The sequence below is a fragment of the Chinchilla lanigera genome, unplaced genomic scaffold, assembly GCF_000276665.1.
Source record: "Chinchilla lanigera isolate Chin_1 unplaced genomic scaffold, ChiLan1.0 scaffold00121, whole genome shotgun sequence".
In the NCBI taxonomy this organism is placed as follows: domain Eukaryota; kingdom Metazoa; phylum Chordata; class Mammalia; order Rodentia; family Chinchillidae; genus Chinchilla; species Chinchilla lanigera.
Window position 1 is genome coordinate 268,905 of NW_004955522.1, and position 17,927 is coordinate 286,831.

Below are 17,927 nucleotides of genomic sequence, written 5' to 3' on the forward strand. Positions count from 1 at the left end.
AAAAAATCATTAGTATAGTTAAAATTTCAGAATTTTGAAGTGCAGTGATTTTTATCAGTTAGCATCAAGGTAGGAATACAGAGGCTTCCCCCACATAATTCAAGAGAGGGAAATTAATTTTCAGGATCAGGTACAATAGTGTTGGAAGATCTAACAGGCAAACAGGGACAGAGGCAAATGGAGACCAGCAGTAATGGCTGAGTTCATGCAACACACCACAGGGCGACTGACATCAAGGAGGAAGCCAGGCCCACCCAGACAAGGAAGAGCTAGAATCTTTAAGGAGACACAACTACAGCCCAAATCGTGGGCAGAAGGGAGATGCTCATGGCTTTTTCCTTGGCTGCTCTTCACTGGAAGCTAGTTAGCAATGGAGCCCATACAGGGTGATCTGCAGAAGTCAAAGCCCTGCAAACCGAGCAATTCACAGAAGAGCTGGAAAGGGCTCCAGAGTCACACAGAGACCCATCACAATCATTGTGAGAATTTTCACAAGTTAAAAAGGTATTACAATATGTGGAGTGACAGAAGTAATTGCTAACTACCTGGAAAGATATTGGTTTGCTATGTAAATAAAGATATGACTAAAATATACTAAAAGTTGAGAAATCAACCAATATTGCACATACTTTATTGCCAGGACTAATAACATTCCCTGTGAGCAAATATATTACAGATTGTCATGATGATTATACTATTGTCTATAAGTACTGAAAATTAATAGTTATAGCTGCTATTGATGAAATACAGTAGAAAATATCATGGTTGCCTTCCCAAGCCACCCCTCTCTCATTCATTATTGTGTAGCCTTTATGATTTTGATGGGCATGACCCTTCCCCCATCTGAAAGGTTGAATAAAGATACATCTAAGCCACTCAGAGAAATCCTGTCTATCCTACAACAGTGATTAAGAGATAGCCAGCAACCCAGGCATAAGATAACCATTATACGACATTCCTATGTCCATAGAATTTGTGCAAGTGTGGTCCACTGATGTGTTATTCAATGATTGTAAAAAGGAAGTTCTGTTTTCCTATGCATAGAGGTGCGTGAATTACATGATGTCTGAATTATTTCTTGTAGTTGTCCTGACACCAGGAGAGTACTTAGCATGGAGACAAAGCATAACCTTCTCCACGGACCCAGAGGAGGCCAAAGCAACTGGGTCATAGAAAAGTGAATACAGATCTGATCAAACCATGTCTGAATTCCATTACTTCCAGATCGTTCAGAAAGGTGTCAATAAATCCCCTAAATTCTTTAAACTAATTAGAGCTTGGTTTTTGTTTGCCTTCTGGCTTTGTTGTTGTTGTTATGTTTGTTATTTGTAGCCAAAAACAAAGTCCTAGGATTATCCTACATACTTCACATGGACTGTTTTACTAAATTCTGCCAAAAATTTAAGGAATTAGTTTTTGAAATTCCTTCTATTTCATATTTGAAGAAAACTAGGAAAGCAGCTTGCCCAGATTCCTCCTGTGTAAAGGGTAGGTGGCTTGATATGACCCATCTACCTTAGAGCACGTGCTCTGGTAACAACACACCTGGCTGCACCAAAGCATTTCTTTAGCACACAGCTCTGTTGTCTTCCACTCTGAGAGGCAGATTACAAAGTCCAGACAGAAAAACTGGGGACAGGTGAGAAAATGTGTGGTCTACAGTCAAGCCAGATTAAACTAACAATGCAGTCAAATTTAGAAGCTTTTACCAAAGCAGCAGGGATTCTGTTTCGTTTCAAAAATTAGGGTAAAGTGTTGACCTTAGGTTAAAATTATGAACATCATAAAGTTTGAGAGCATGATTTCAGTTTAGACCAATGGTTTTCTTCATATATTTCAGTATATGTAGTTAAAAGTCACTCCTACATAAGTCTTTTGGCAAAAATACCACATACACTATGTACACACACATATACACACAATTCAACATATACGTGTATAAGTATATACACACATATTCATGTGTATTTTCTATGGAATTGTGTGGTTATACATTAATGTTTACTATATGTTTATGTATATGAATCATATACATAAAGCTTGAGAAATACATCAATACCCTACATGTGTATATGTGTATGAATTACATTGCTGTGTGGTATTCTCTCTCACAATGAAGTAAATGGAACATCTACTGGGGTCTGACGCTACTGCAGAGAAAAACATGTGCTGCTGTCCAAGGTACCCACGATCTTTTCTAATACTTTGTACAAGATGATTCAAACAGATGGGCTAGATTTTTTCACATTCCCAAGGTATCCCCACTTCTCTCCCCCAGTAGCTAAATTCCTAAGCAGCCTGTGGATGCAGAACACTCATATACTTACTCCGTGTGAAGTCTTGCTGCTGGCATCTGAGAAAGGCCCTGAGAAACATCAGCTTTTTGAAGCCTTCCTGTGAATAAATGTGTGTCACTCCTTGGAAAAGGTCTTGCCTGAGAAACCACTCACTGGCAGAATTTAATTTTTTTTCTTTTGACCTATTGTGGGCATTTTGACTCTGTCATGTGTCCATTTTCTCTAAATAGAAAATACACAGTTTACAATAAAACCTTTCAAAAAGAGAAAAGGCGGAAGCTGCCAACTTGATATTGATAAGCCCAGCTCTAAAACCAGGAAGTTCGGGCAGTACATTTCTTCTCTTTAAAGGAGCTGACTTTTTTTCTCTTTAAAGAAACAGTAGCATTTTGAACCCTCTGAGCCCAATAAATACTATATTAGCAAGTGTTAGTAAAATGAAGTCATTCCTGCCCAGACAGCTTTCGATGTATCCCAAGGCCAGTTTCCTACCACACTGGCCAGTCCCGAGGCAGAAATGGCATCCTGAGAGTCAGTTATGTCTTGGTTAAGAAAGACTTTGAAGACCCTTCCCGATGGCATTCATTCATAGGCAAATGTTCCATTTAGCAAACATGCATTTTGACAGAAGGGACTTTTCAAGGTAATTTGAATTTTGATCAGAGGACGTGGGTCACAGGGAGCATGGCCTGGAAGGGTCTGCCTCCCTCCCTTCTCCCCCAACCCCTCTTGGCTTCCTGCTGCTGTACTATGAGCTGCTTCTCATCTGTGACGCCTCTTCTTTGCTGCCCGCCTTGGAGACAGCAGACTACGGACTGAAACCTCTACAAAGTGTGAGCCAAAAAAAACTTTCATTCTTTAGGCTGCGTGTGCCCAGTATTGTGTCTCAGGAATCTGTCTTAGTTAGAAAGTAACTAAGACAAAGGGTGGGGAAAACAAGGAGCAGGAAATCACGAATAGCCTAAGACGGCTCACAGTGCAAGGGAAGGCTGGCATTTGAGCACAAGGAGCTGGGTTCTTGGACTTAGCTCGTTTGCTTTCTGGGTTTGCTACCTGTATGTAGCTCTGTACAGCATTACATAAGTCTTGGAACAGTGCTTGCTGTGCTTGGCTGTTCTCAGTTTTAAAATAGAAGCAATACCTATTTCAAGGTGCTACTGTGATGAAATAAGAAATATAAAGCTCCCGGATCTTCTAAAATCTCTGTAAGAAGTGCTGATCAACATTAAGCTCTCGGCCTCCTTCCTCCGGGCATACACCCCTCACTTCAGACACTTCCCACGTCAAGCACAGAGCTGTGGCCTCAGGGCCAGAGGTGCTGAGCTCCACTCCCTGGGACTTTTCCTGTGGTTGATCATTCTAAAACTGGCACCCTAGTTTCCGTACCCTAAACCCTGAAGCTCATAAATAGGACAAGATAATCACTGTCGCATGACACTGCGAGGTGACTGTGTTCTGATAGGGAGGAACCTTGGAGTGACCTAGATTCTTAGAAGCTCTTGGGGAACAGAGAGTCAGAAATTTAAAGGCTAAGAAGAGCTCCACATGCTGTTGCCGCATGGGCAGTGGAGGGGCCGAGAGAAGGGATGTGAGTGGTTTAAGGGGCTGAGAAGGAGGCCCTCAGCTTATGGCTAGTGAACAAAGACTGAGAACTCAGCACTACAGCTGCAAGGAACTAGGTTCTGTGAATAACTTGAGGGAGCAGGAGTCTTAGTTCCCTTATGCTGCTATAGCAGAACACTGAAGACTGGGTGGTTTGGTGAGAACAGAAATTTATTTCTCCCAACTCTGGAGGCTGAGAAATTCAACATCAAAACTGGTATCTAATTAGGGTTTTTTTGCTGCTTCCTCCATGGTGGATGGCAGAAGGACAAGAGAGAACAACTCTCTGCATCAGGTCCCTTTAAAAGGTGTCTAATTCCATTCATGAGCCCTCCTGGCTTAATCACACCTTAAGGTCTCTACTTCTTAATGCTATCACATTGACAAATGCTATATTTTGGAGGTGACATCTTCAAAAGCATGGAAGCTTGGAAATGAATATTTCGTCAGAACTACAGAAAAGGAAGCAGCTTACTGACAACTTAATTTCATCCTTGCCACACTGGAGCAGAGATCCCAGCTGAACCATTAGAAAATAAATTCCATGTGCCTTTAAGCCACTACATATTCATTAATGTATTAAATAGCAAGAGAAAATTGATGGGAGGTATGAGGATGAGCAAATTTGAGGAAATCACCAATCAACAACGGGTGAATCTGATAAAGGGTCTGAGACCTCTTCATTATTCATGAAACTTTTCTGTAATTTTGAACTTGCAGCAAAATAAAATGTTACAAGTAATTTAAGTGGGGAGTTAAATAAAACCCTCTGACATCTGTGTGACTGCTCATAGATAATGCAAACTATTAAACCCTTCCTGAAAATGGCCCACAGGCTGAACAAATCTCAGTCTATTCCAGACAGTATGAGTTCAAAAATAGGTTTACCTTTTTAATTTTGGCACTAATGTCTGTTTTGAAAACAAAGATCTCTGACATATTTTCACTTTAAAATGGGGATGCCTTCTATCGGTGATATTATGGGGCCATTGATCTGGGATATATTATCATAAAAATGCTGACTATCAATCAGCAGATCAAGAAATGCATGATAACTCCCTTGTCAATGCTAAAAACATATTTGGATGAAGAGAAGATTTTTTGTACAATAACCCTGGAAGCATTTTGTATGCCAGCTTGTTAAGTTTTGGTACATGTAGGGTTCATTTTCTGTATCTGTAACAAAATTCCTAACTCTGAGTATTTGTAAGGGAAAACTTTAATTCAGGTTAATGTTTTGGAGACTATTATGATTAACATCAAGAATGACGATAAAAGTCTCATGCTCTCAGAGGCTGGGCTTTGGAATGTAACTTTGGATCACGTGGGCACTACAACTAACTTGCCATTAGGATGTGAGGCCTGCTTGGAGGTGGGTCACTGGAGGCGTGACCTGGAAGGGTTTACAGTATCTACTGCCCCCATTCTTTCCTTTTCTTCCTCCCACCATGACATGAGTCATTTTCCTCCCCCGGGCACTTCTGCCATGCTATATTTGCCTTGGAGGCAGCCAAGTGTATACTGAACTATGAGCCAAAATAAACCTCTCCTCCTGTAAGCTGTGAATGTTGGGTATTTTGTCCCAGGGATAGGAAAATGGCTAAGACGGAAGCTAATGGTATCGATCGGGTGACCCCATAGGTTCAGCCTCTGGTGAAGGCCCAAGTTAAGTCACTCCCCAAAACTAGCCATAATCTCTTCCAGGGGCAACCTCCCAGAATCTCCCCTTGGGCACTGCCTCTCCAGGATCCCAGTCTCTCCACACAGTGATCCTGGGGACCAAGATTTCAGCACAAGAACCTGGGAGAGCAGAAACACATCCAAACCATAGCAGCACAACAGGGCCAATTCCTAGTCCATCCTTTAGCAGCTTTTAGTAGCACATCTAAGTAAAATAAAATAAACATGGATAAGCAGAATCCATTCATCATTGATTTTTTAGCTTTGCATTTACTAGGAAACATATTTGAGGAAGCCTAGAAATAACTCAAATGTTGCCCAAGTTATGTTTTAAGATACCTTCCAGTCCATTTTCTCTATTTTCCCTGTCATTTCCCTCTGTTCTGCATTTTTCATTAAACTTCTTGGATTAACTTTCATCTCTTTCCCTTCTGTCAATAGTAGCCTAAGATATTTTGACACTGATTATCAACATCAATTTCCATGTGATGCCATCTGCGATGCACTGTGGGACTTCAGCATTGCTTCTTCTTCTCTCCTCCTTTTCCCTTAGCTCATTTGAATTCTGTATCTCCTGACAATATAGGAACATTATGCTTCTACAAAGCACTTTCACACAGAAGAAAATCAGACTCTATTTGTGCACTGTTGCGCTTCTGTCCATGGGAAACCAGCTCTCTTGCTTTTAATAACTCACCAGTGACCACAGCACTGGACCCAGGGACTAGCCAAGTTGCCATCTGCTCTCTTTGGGGCTGTAGCATGAGATGAACAGGGCTGCTCTTGAGAGAGCTCTTTCTAGTTTGGCACAGTGGCCATGACTTCTTAGAAAATACTTCACTGTGAATGTATGAATCCACTTCTCTGAAATTTCTGGTCATTGTTCCTCATTTGGACTTTCATGTCTGTGTGGGTTAAAATTATTCCCTCTTCCAAATGGCAACTCTTTAAACATGAGATTATGCCTTATTCCCTCCCTTTCCCAGCTCCTCTCTTTCATGGATGAAATATACCAGAATTTTCAAAAAGCTTATCTGTGAGTAACTCACATCTTGTTATCTTCCTGTAGAGCAACTCCATTTGGTCAGCATCACTCTGTGGGTGTGTGTGTGTGTGTGTGTGTGTGTGTGTGTGTGTGTGTGTAGACTACTAATACTAGTAATAACCTAATGTATGCAATTGAAATATTTCTGAAAAAGAAACAGCTATTATTATTTTTCCCATTCTATGACTGAGCCTCCATATGTCTCTCTTTATAAAAATTAGCCAAGCACACATTTTGGTCTTTACAGTATGTTGATGGAGTCTGTATGTTTGTGTGATTTGGGGTTTGGGGCCATACTTTTATTAAACTGTTATTCTGTCACTATAAACATTCAAATACCATCAGTGGGATTTCTAACTTGAATTTCACTGAAATAACTGAACCTCCATAATTACTAATTTTACAGCTGTTAAGTGTTACCAGATACTCATCTGAAACCACTGCTTTTGTAACAAGGACACATAGAATCTTTGACACTCAACTGTCAATCAGCTGCCATTCCATTCATATGCTAACGCAAGTGCACTTATTTTTATTTGTTCTGTTACAGAGTCAACCACTTAAAAATGAAAAAGGCTAATTATATTAGCTCTCAAAAATGCAGCCATTTGATAGGTAATTGAATCACAAGCCAAATCACAAAGGGTGCCTACATCATAAAAAGTCAAAATTTAGTCATGTTCTGGACCTATTAGTAGGTTGAAACATTGGTGATGTCCCCATATGTCTTGGTTACTTTTCTTTCATTGCTGAGACAAAATGCCTGATGCTCAAAATTAAGGAAGGAAAGGTTTATTTAGCTTATGGTTTGTGGAGGTTTCAGTCCATAGGTGGCTGGTTTCAAGGCAAAGTGGAACATGGCACAGGGCAAGCATTCCTGGCGATGGAACACAGCAAAGGCAACAAAAGCAAAAAGAAGGAATGGCAGCAAGCAGCCTCTTTTTCTCCCTTACATATGCAAAACTATCTGCCCCAGCAGGTGTGTAGCTCTCACATCCCTTATCAATCAAACTCTAAAAGCCTGCCCCATGACTACATGAGGTTTTGGGGGAATACCCAGACACAAACCATAACACCATTCTAAAAAAGTTATGCATTTTATTGCAGGTAGTAGGTCCAGACTTCAAAATCTCAGGGAAGACCAAGATCTTGGTAATTTCTTACCATCCTACTACCTGAAACAATGTAGTCACAATAGTAAAACTAACAATGAGTTATAGTACCACCCTAAATTCACACAACTGAATGGAAACAGAAAACTATAATTTTTACATGAAACATTGAACTTTGTGATTCTGTGTTTCTATTACACCTTCAACACAGTCAAAATGTTTAATTGCAAATAGTTGAAAAATAGTAGTATGTTCATGTTTAATCCTCTTATATATGAATTTTGAGCAAAAAATTTAATTGTATTACTCCTAGGAAACTTCTCTATTTTGGTCATTTAAAGAGATATAATTCCAGGTATCTATGCGGAAAATGCAAATTTATCATTTTTGACTGAATGTGTACCTCATTTTGCATTTTGGAAAAATGAACTATTTTAATGCCATTTCCTTTCCTCCTTTGCTAAATAAAAATGTTCATATATTTTGCAAAAGAAAGCTTTACTTGAATCTCTGTTTTAAAACTGTGATATAGTAAAGAAACATGAAAATGAATGTGCCTACCAATGCAAATATTCTGCACTCACTGTAGAATTAAAATCATCACTCCAGCTAGTTCAGCCTTTAAACTCCACTGATTTTCAGAGGTTGCTGTTTTCCTCCTAATGTCTCTCTGAGGTTGTGACCAGCTGTTCTTGTTATTTAAGTGTTTGATAGGAAAATACCTGGAAATAAATGACTTCCTTAGGGAAATGTGTTGCATATTTGCCAAAAAAACAAACAACCTCCCTGAGAAAAGCAGCACATGAATGGCTACAGGTGAACAATTTTGCTACTGCATTTTTAGTATAAATAGTATATTACAAATTTTATGCACAGAGAAACTCTAACTTTTATGAAAGTCTGACTCTTTAATAAGAATGCTATCATCAATTCACTGTTCTTATTTCAATCCATTATGAATGTTATGATTGACTTTGGCTGGTTTTTGCCAATCCTCAGATCTAAAATATATATGGCTAATGCATTAAATCTGAAATATTTAATGCATACTTTCAAAAATCCATTGTGGAGAATTGTAAATTTTTCAGCTCTGAACTTAACACTAAACCACTTTCTCACTGATACTGAGATAATAACCCACAAACTTTACATTCCTACTTGAAATCAAAAGGGCAAAGAGAAGACAGATTATAAGGAAAACTAACTGTGCAATGTGAGTCTAGGATTCCATGACTTATCCCAAGCATGGCATGTAGCATCATCTTGTACTGCCAGTCCAGTATGAAACCAGTCACATGATTCACTCATAAGCATACACACATGCACATAGGAGCACTGGTGTTGAATGTGTACACAAATCCCATAATCTGTGGGAAGTATCAAGGGGCAAACATAGATTGCTAAGGCCAGTTTCTTCTGAGGGTTGGAAATGGAATTGAGGAGGCACAGAAATTATATTTTTACTTCATTGGCTTTCTCTCTATGTTTCACATTTGCAATAACCAAAAAAAAAAAAAAAAAAGGAAAATAACTGATTTTGCTATTGAAAGCTTTATTATGAATGTTTTGCTTATGGCTAATAATCATGCCACCATACTTGAGCCTAAGATTGCAAGGCTGATACCGAACTGCTTTCTCTGACTCCTTGTAACAACTCTTAAACTGGTAAGACAGGTAGACATTTTCATCCTACTGACTACTGCAGTGGGCTTTAAACAAAATCCATTAAAATCTTGAGCCATTTCACAAGGAGTAGAACCCAGGCCTACTAAAATTAAATGACTAGTTCTTTCTTCAAGACCCTGCCCTAAAACAAAGCAACCAATTTTGCTGGAAGCATTTTGTTCCGCAAAGGCTGAATAAGTGCTGAAAATGTACCAGGAAGCAAAATGAAGTGATCAGGTGTTTCTGGAGAAGCCACAGGCTAAAATGGAACAAATCTAGATAACTATTTCTAGAGTTTAACACTGACCAATCAAGGTTTACAACCTTAGAGAATGTTGAAAATGCAGCCACCACTGCCAATTTGAGTACTTACCTAACCTCCAGTGAATTATTATTATGCGCTTTGTGCCTTTTTATTTCAGATTAAGCATGCATTTAAAACCATTGGTGAGGTCTTTCCTCTTCTCTTTTATCCTGGGCATCCTTTGTTTTGCCCTTTGATTTTATGTCTGGCTTTCAATCATATAAAGATTTTTTATATCTTCACTGTGTAATTATTCACTGTGCAATTTATGCTGTCTATGACTATTTTAAAATATTCATAGTATGTTAATTGCTTTGCCTAGAAAACAGATCTCGGCAGTCGCATATTCTGATTAGGGAATCACTCAAGTTTATTACATACCAAATATATCTTGACCATTCAGTATGGTTCTCCACCCTGGCATGGTATGAAATGTCCCAAATATCTCCGCCTTCAAAGACACAATGCAAGTACAAGAAATTACACAGAAATTGGTAATTATGTGTAATATATCAGGTGGCAAATGATATACCAAAACAATGAAATGACTACATACATACCAATGGCATCCTTCTTTGATACTCAGGCACAGACAAAAAAAAGGGCAAGTCAAAAGGCAACTTATTGTGGCCAGGGATATAACTCAGTGGCACAGCACCTGCTTGGCAAGTGCAAGGTTGTGAGTTTGATTCCTAGAACAAAAAAAAAAAAAGGCAAATTATTGTCTGCTACCATGGAAACGTGGGTACAAAGGCCCATATTTCAGAAAAAACACCACCCAAGGCCTCAAGGAATGCACAGACTAACTAGAACCAAAGGCACAAAAAGGGAGCATTTTAATAAGGTATGATCCTTAAAGTCATTGCTCTGACAAGGATGACTTTATTTTTGGTGTTGAGGGTGGAACCTAGGATCTCCAAAGGATGCTTCGAATGTGAGCTGCATGGTCGTTAGGAAGTGACTTTCTAGGCGGGATGATGCTTGAGACAAAATTGTCTTCATAAACTGAGTTTAGACAAGGGCACTGGTGAATGATGCCATTCCTAAGTAAGCAAACTTTCTTGCCTTTTTGCTCCTGTGCCTAGTTGAAAAATGCCTACTTTTCAAACGCAATAAAAAGTAAATTCTGAGTGCTTTTCACAAAATTCAAGTTGATATAGGGAAATGTTACCTCACTTTGAGTTTTAATATGCAAATACAGAACTCTTCACTTTAATGATGACATTACATTACGGAGTCTGAAGAGAAACTAAGGCGGCAATCACAGGCAAGAGGATTATAGCCCCGCGGAGGCCGGCAGCCAAGGCGCAGAGATCTGAGAACGCTCTCCAAATCCAGCATCTTACACAAGTTTTATGCCTTAAAGTTATCTAGTGAAGATTAGCAAAATGGATCCAATAATGAGCTTTCCTTAAAAAACTGAAAGATTTTAGCTATAAGCTAAACTCCAAAAAAGCACATTTTATACACCAGAATCTTTTTGAAAGTTTAGTCTGAAGGGTTATATACCTAGAACATTCTAATTTATGGGTGCTATTTGAAAAGCTGTAACAAAGTTATACTCAGCATTACCCTATTAATTCGTGAGCATGATAGTTAGGAACAGAACTTCGTCTATAGTAGACTTGAATATTATTTGCTCAACCAATTATCACTTTAATTTCCTGAAAATTTTCTGTTGTACTAGACAAATAAATTTAACCAACTTAACCTGCATAATCAATTCTAGGCTTATCTAGATTAATGTCACTAAATCAATGTTTTTTGATTGCTATTTTAACACTCCTTTTAAAAAGTTCTTAGTTCCATTTTGATGTTGCATGCTCACTGAAGCATACTGCAGGAGTTTCTAATCAACGTAGATATTTCCTCTGTGATAAGGTCTTCGTGTCAAAACAGTGGAGAAAAGATTAATTATTTTTAAGACACGATATTAGCATAATTGCTTTGCAATATGGAAAAAGGTAAAATGAAAGCATACACATATGAAAAGAAAATGTGAAAGAGTTCTGCTATCAGCCAGGACTAGATAAAGAATTTCTTAAATATGATTCAAAATCAAGAAACAATATGAGAAAAGTTGCAATTTACTCCATGCCAAACAATTAATATATAAAGAGCACCTAAAAATCCAGAACATTCTAAGAGAAAAATGGACAAAAGTCATATGCAGCGATCACACACACACACACACACACACACACACACACACACACCCTAATAGAAATGGTTTTTACTCAAAGTAAGAGATATGCAAACACTCTTAAATATTATTTGTCATTATCTACTGGTGGAGCAGTATTAACTATTTACAGGTTTAACAAGATTTGAAGAAACTGTTGATAGGAATGAAAATGTCATGAAAAGGTTAAGGAAAGAAAAGGAAAACATTGCTAGAAATGAGGAATGGTGCACTACCTACTGTGATGGTTTGATGGAGACCACTATGAAGCAGCTCTGAGCAGGACTTATATTAACCAGTTGGCTTTCCATGTTTATTTGTGAGTCACTGGTCCCCACTGAGGCCTGTAATGGTGGGTGAAGCCGTGACACCTCAAAGGACAAGATAAGGCCACAGCCGAGGACTTTTGGCTCCAACTCCAATTAAATAAAGGGAGACTGTAGCTGCAGGCATCTCACTCCTGCAGTGAAGGCCTTCCTGGAGTTAACATAGTTCTTCTAAACTAACATAAGTGTTACTTGGAGAATTCTGTGAAGGATTTCCCAAGTCCTGCCCAGATTCCTGCATTTTCTTCAGTAATGTTTTATTCGAAAACCTAATAAATATCAGCAGCCCAGGGAAGTTGGGGTTTTCACCTAGAGAATCTTAAATACTGTAAGGAGTTGGATCCTCCTGGAGCCCTATAATCACTTCAAATCTCTCATTTATTTAAGCCTTCACTTATTTGGGAGATTGTGTGCCTGATCATCCCGCAGTAGGTAAGGGTTATTAAGTGATAATGGTTCACCTTGATTGTCAGCTTGGATGCCTTAAGAGATGCTTATATGAGTAAAGAACAGCCCTGGGAGGGGCAGGGAGCTCACAGGGGACTTGGGCACCATATCTGGTCCCTGATCCCTTCTCTCTGGCTCTTCTTGCCCCACCTGCTTCCTGGCTGCCAGGAATTAGCAGTTGTCCTCTGTTATGTCCTCCTGCCATGTTTCTGCCCTGGAACCATCAGTAATGGCCTGAAACCCCCCAAACTGGGAGTTAAAATACATCTCTCCTTTACATTGTGCATGTCAGGTAGTTGGTCACAGCCAGGATAAGCTGACAGTACAGCTAGAGAGTGAGGCTTGGCAGTATATAACACAATTGTGTCAACATTTAATTTGGAGACTTGAATTCAGTAATGCGATAAAATTAGCTTCATAATATATACCTCTGGGGTCCCACCTAACAAAAGAAGCACACCTAAAGGAAATCAAAGCAAAGTCAAAAGCAAACTAGAACAGATAAACCTGTTGCCACCAGAGCAATTTGTCACCCAGAAGGTATTTACTTCAGGTGAATTTAAAACCTGGCCACTTGACTAGTAGGACATAGCCTCAGGGTAAAAGCAAAGTTAAGACATTTTAAATTCTTTTGAGTAACACTGGCTGTAATAATATCAGCACTGTTAATCTGAAGCTATATATATATAAACACAGGCATGATAGACTCATACACAAACCACAGGATAGAGACAATGATTTTAATCAAGATTTAATTATAAAATACATATGAATAGTGAAGCCAAGACTTTAAAACCACTTTGATTCTGAATTTAAAAGGAAATTAGCAGTATGAGCTGTAATAATTTTTAACAAATAGTCCCAAGGCAGGGGACTATGTCCAAAGCAATGAACAAAAAACCCTTTTCTGATGATGGTCACAGGTGGCCTGATTTGAGAACCATCACAAACCTTGTAAGTGGACAATTTTGGACAACACACTTAAGAACTGCAATGCCAAAGGTACAGTACTCCACTGAGAAGGGAAGTGTCCACAAGAGTCTTTTACAGGCCCCACCCAACAGTCACCCTGCATTCTGCTGCCCACATGTTGCCTGATCCCTTCACAAGGGGAATTGAAATCTGTACCCATCAAGAGGGCTGTAGGAACGCATTCCATCAAACTCAGTTGAGAACCACAAAGCTGGACACGGGGCATTTGGAAGCAATAGAGAAATAGCGGCACTTGGGTGAAAATGGAGATAGAACTTCTGAAGCTTAACACAGTCGCCTGTGAAGAAGAGCTGCTACAATTAGTCATGTTAAATTGCCAAGGTGCATTATCAGCAGGAGCCCACAGCTGCCCCATGGCGGCGCCAGGGAATGTTATTTTTACTCTTACAGTTGCAACAAGACTCTAATTCTGAAACTGCCGATGTCACCTTAATTACAGTTTCAGTTAATGATCACACTGGGCACTGCTGTATGATGTGGAATTTTTCAGAGTAAAATATGGCAGAGAAGCAGAGGAGGAGAACTTATCTCCTAACATATTATCATGCAGCTCATGGGGGTGCATAAACTTAAGAGAAATGGGCAAAGAGCTCCAATTTGCAGGGAAGGTTGTTGGAATTTAAATTTGGGATTTGTGGTTAAAAAAGGTAAGCGAATGCTACACTTTAAAAATGCATGTTCATACTTTTCCAGCCACTCACTCTAGAAAATAATAATCATTCATACTTGCATTTCTCAGTACATAGAAATCTATTAGACACATAACCACATTGTGTGGGAAAGTTCTTACATGTACTCACAATTTGTGCGTTTTCTGAGTGTTCCCTGTATGACCGAACGAGGCAAACTCAGGAACTTGCCACTCAAGAGTGGAAATAAGGGACAAAAGCATACATTAACTGCACGTAAACAGCTGGGCACTAAGCCATCACTGCAATGCTGCAACCAGAGTGACTGTAGCCAGGAGTGATTAATCAAAACGGGATTACTTACTGTAATGCAAGTCATAATCGGTTCAGTATGGGTTCTACCTTGGGAAGTATCTCTTTGCTCTCCTTCATTCCACTGGCAATGGCAAGGGCACATGGAAGTCCAGGTCCCAAACTGTACAGTAATTCTGGGACTCAGTGCTATTCAGGTTCAAAGCTTGCACAGTCTTTTGATGAAGAAACTAGAGAAGGAATGTGTGTTCCTGCATGTTTGCGTGTGATGGACATGCCAAATACAGAGATGGACCTAAGTAAGTATTAGCTCCAAATAAATGCTAAAAAACAGCAGCAGGCACACATATTGTGATTCGTTATGTAAACAAAAGACAATAGTAGAGAATTGGAGAAGACTTTAAAAATTAGGATTACAAGAGAAGTGCACTATGAGCAATTTATGGAGAACTGCATTCCTGAATTTCAAGTGACAGTGGGAAGGCATTTCCGAATTACCCCCCAAATGCTTTCCAATCTACATGCTCAAACTTATTCTGTTGATAAATCTTGCTACTAAACATAGGACACATTAAAAGTGGAAAATTCTACAGCAACTGTGACACCAGCAATAGGGCTGTCCATTGTCACCCAGATGTGTGACTGGGGAATGGGAACCATATTCGGTGGCAGAATAAATGAGTATACTCTGACCATTGTACTCCACATTCAAGGGAGAAACAATTATTTTTTAAAACTCTAAGATGACAAATTTGTAAGTCAAAATATCGGTGATGCGAATTTGGATTCTGGAAAGAGAAGATAAACTCTATCTCTAATATATCTTAGATGGTAATAGGTCTCCTAGGTGAGGATATCGTGTGAAGAAAGACAACAAAAACCCAATTACAGCATTAATGGTCAGGGCCTGACACAAAAATGTGTAAGAGAGCTTGCCATATATTGAACAAAATTTATCTTCAAAAGCATATATTCCTACACCCAATGAAAATGTAGAATGTCAAAGTTTAACTTGGTCAAAGAGAGAAACAGAATCTTAGTCAAGATATAATTTACTGGTGGTTTTAAAAAACTGGAAAATAGTAAACGTTTTCCTTACTCTAATCTGATAGGAAGGACTCATCCTTACGGTGATCAGCTATCGCCTGCCGCTCCATGAGCTAATGTTACTCTTTATGGGACATAAAGCTGCCTGAGCATCAGGCTTATAGCAGAAGGCAGCTTGAAGAGACATACTTGCCCTGCTTAAGCCTTTAAAATCTTATAAAAATAGCAAATGCATCTCGTCTGGCTCCCTAAAAAGAAAAAGCATTTCAACGAGTCCGAAAAGCAAACGCCTCCCCGGAGGTTGGCCCTCGCTTTGCAGAGAAGACTTTTTGTCGAAGCTCTTGGGGAGTTTTATGTGGGACCAGATGGGGCAGATTTTTCCTTTTATTGCCTTCCCTTCTAATTGATGGGCAACCAGGGAGAGCCTGAGTCACAAAGTGCATGAAAGCATCTTTATCCACACTCTTCCAAGTTCTTTCAAGAGGTTTATTTTTGGGAAGCCTCCTTCATTGACATGACTGGAATCAATGCCATTAAAAGGAACAAATCGCCCTGCAGATCACCACCTCTAATCTCTCTGATGAGCCTCCTCTTAATCCATGAAGGCTTTCATGGCTGTCTACCTGTCTCTGTGGAATTCAGATGGCTGCACTCTCAGGAAAGTTTAGGTAAGTTGGAGATAAATCCAACCTCTAAGATCAGTGCAGGAAACTACTCTTAAAATTCAAACTTTGTGCCCAGATTCTACCTTGGGAGGCAAGTGTTACCTACCTCAATGTACTACCTGTTACTAGAGAGGGTTATCTGATTTATGGCCCCATTACCCCTGTGGTTCAAGTCACCTGAAAGGAGGTGTGAATAATTATCATTGGTCCCCCAAGTTAACATAGTAATTAGGTGAGGTGGGACTAGATTTTGCTATGTCGTCCAGGCTGGCCTTGAACTGGCTATGTAGCCCAGGCTGGTCTTGAACCCATGTGATCCTCCTGCCTCAGCTTCCCAAATGCTGAAATTATAGGTGTGTGCATGGTAATTTGTGTGCATAACAAATGTTGTTTGTGCCCACCTCATCCACCCATGGTAATTGCCACTGCACGTTGAAGGTGTCCTGTTGACCTATTGATCCTGCCTGAGGAAATGCTCTCTGCCCCTTCCTGGAAGACCTAACAAAAGTGCTGGGCAAAACAAATGGAGGTGCAGAATAAATATCCCACCTCACTGTCCCTCGGTTACATAATTCTGAGATCTGTACCATATCCCAGTGTTTGCCAACAGGACTCAGTCTCCTTAGCCCAGTGAAAAATGATGCCAAAAACACAATTTTAATTGGCTTTTCCTACCTACATTCCACCCTCACTTTGCCTTACTCCTACTAATACTTTCTGGAATAATCTCCCAAGTAAACTACTTACACTGAACGTCTGCTTTGTGGGAAACTGAAGTAGCCTTTTACAACACAAGTCCATGGAAGCATAGGTAGGAATCCAACAGATCGGAGAAGACAGAGCCGGCCCTACCCTTAATCATACTCTGATTACGGAATCTTGAACAATGAGAAGCAGTTGAGCACGTTACAGAGAATGAACATCTGGGCTCTCCTCTGAGCTCTCGCCCTTCACTCCAGGGAAGAGTCTGGTGGACACAGCAGGAATGTTCTGCTGAGTATCCCCTCCATCCTCTCCTCCCTTTCCCCAGCTGCGGCGGGTAATCAAAAACAGGCCGTGAGTGTGTTCTCGAGCAAAGAAAAACAAGGCAAGAGTTTTGAATGATAATAGGAAATTATTTCTTTGGAGCAGAATATGAATTTCAAGTCTGACACCCCCCCCCCGCATCGTACATATATCCCTGGAACTCATCGTATTTTATCTACTTTCACAGAATTTCATCTTATCACCTAGCCACTGGTACCCCCAATTTACCTGCTTTCATAAAATTTCAAAGTTGAAAACTTATATTAGTTACCATTTCACATTTTCATAAATCTAATGAAATTTACATAAAAGCAGGGCTGATACCCTTCATAGAAATTGAAGCAAGTATTTTCAAAATCTCTAAACTTCACTAGAAATAAACACAGAAACCAAAAATCTATCTGAACCAGTCTCCCTGACAGATATACTTTTTGCACATTTCTTCTTCTATCACCTGGAGATTCTCCATCTATCAAGAAAAGTAGACGTCCTTGCAGTTGCTCATCAGTGGAATGGACAGTGGGGTAATTTCAGCCCTAACCCCGGCTTACGTGTTGATTATGTCTTCAACAACAGACTCACAGCCTCCAGGCTA